Genomic DNA, 2,111 nt, shown 5'->3' with positions numbered 1-2,111 from the left:
AGTCAGTCTCTGTGGTAAGTCAACTTAAAACACCTTCAGTAACTTACAAATATTATACTTATGAAGAAGAAAGTCTACGAATTTCTAGAGTTTTACTTATTCTGTATTAAAACGAAGTCAGTCCTCTGTGGTAAGTAAACTTAAAACACCTTCAGTAACTTACAAATATTATACTTATGAAGAAGAAAATCTACGAATTTTTCTAATTATTTTTCGCACTCAAGAACTGCTCTAACCGAGTTTGCTGCTAAAATTGACTTCCTTATAGCAATAGTGCTACCAAACGATACTCCACAGTGACAGAAGTAGCCTCCCGCCCCAGTAGCATAGCGACTTGTCTACGGACTTATAACGCTAGAAACCGGGTTTCGATACCCGTGGTGGGCAGAGCACAGATAGCCCATTGTGTAGATTTGTACTCAAAAAACAAACGGACAAAAGAGCCAGAAATAGCTGCTACAGTGTCCCCCTCTAGTGGTGACAGAGCTATCCAGCCAAATTTAAAGTTAAACTCTTTATTGGTTATAACAATTTTTCTAGTTACATTGCTACCTAGCCAGAAATAGATGCACAAATGACACTAGCAGCTGCAGTGCTATGTACGTTGTGCTCTCTAGTGACGATTGTACTGCCAATCGCAATAACTTGATGAAGTGATGCTTACTCGTGTCTATAGTTTTGTCAAACTCGAAACATCCTTTTTAACTTAGACACTCTCATATAGAAGCATAGACTGGGGTCTTATTTCATAAGTTCCTCCATTTACTCGATATTCCTGAAACCTCGTTACTAGATTCCTTTTGCTTTATATATAGTTCGCTAAAACCTAAATCGTTAATATATCAAACTAATTAACATCGTACAACACGTACAATAAAAAAAAACAGTCATTAATGTATCAAACTAATTAGCGTCGTAAAATACGTACAATAAAAAAACGGTCATTAATATATCAAACTAATTAACGTCGTAAAATACGTACAATAAAAAAAGTCATTAATGTATCAAACTAATTAACGTCGTAAAATACGTACAATAAAAACAGTCATTAATATGTCAAACTAATTAACATCGAACAACACGTACAATAAAAAAACAGTCATTAATGTATCAAACTAATTAACGTCGTAAAATACGTACAATAAAAAAACAGTCATTAATGTATCAAACTAATTAACATCGTAAAATACGTACAATAAAAAACAGTCATTAATATATCAAACTAATTAACATCGTACAACACGTACAATAAAAAACAGTCATTAATGTATCAAACTAATTAACGTCGTAAAATACGTATAATAAAAAGTCATTAATGTATCAAACTAATTAACGTCGTAAAATACGTAGAATAAAAAAACAGTCATTAATATATCAAACTAATTAACATCGTGAACACGTACAATAAAAAAACGGTCATTAATATATCAAACTAATTAATGTCGTAAAATACGTACAATAAAAAAGTCATTAATATATCAAACTAATTAACGTCGTAAAATACGTACAATAAAAAACAGTCATTAATGTATCAAACTAATTAACAACGTAAAATACGTATAATAAAAAACAGTCATTAATATATCAAACTAATTAACATCATAAAATACGTACAATAAAAAAACAGTCATTTATATATCAAACTAATTTTAATAATGTTATTTCAAATTATATCTCGTATATAAAACAATAAACTATCCCCCTAGATCCTAACAATTCGTGTTTGCATCAAATATTGGGTTGCTCCGACATTGTAAAATATTACTGTACCAACTTTTATTCCATCCAGACAATAACTAACATTAATTGAGCGTTTTTGAAATCAATCAAAATTTTCCCGTCTGTTACCAGACGAGGGATAGTTCGAAACACAACAACAACAACAAAAAAAAGACAATAACACAATAACACGCATTCAATATTTATTTATTAGCTTTTCTTGCTTCGTAGGATATGGTTCTGGAAGTTAAAACTTCTATGATAGTAATTCTTTACCCATTTGGAGTATAATAAATAGCTAAATCTTTTACATGTAAGGTTCCACAGAATCCTAGACCGTTAACGAGTTTGAGCTATAACTCACAATTTTTTTATTGTTTGTTTTTTATTTT

The sequence above is a fragment of the Limulus polyphemus genome, unplaced genomic scaffold, assembly GCF_000517525.1.
Source record: "Limulus polyphemus unplaced genomic scaffold, Limulus_polyphemus-2.1.2 Scaffold4247, whole genome shotgun sequence".
Lineage (NCBI taxonomy): Eukaryota > Metazoa > Arthropoda > Merostomata > Xiphosura > Limulidae > Limulus > Limulus polyphemus.
The sequence above is the reverse complement of the archived record's forward strand: the minus strand, read 5'-3'. Positions refer to the sequence as shown.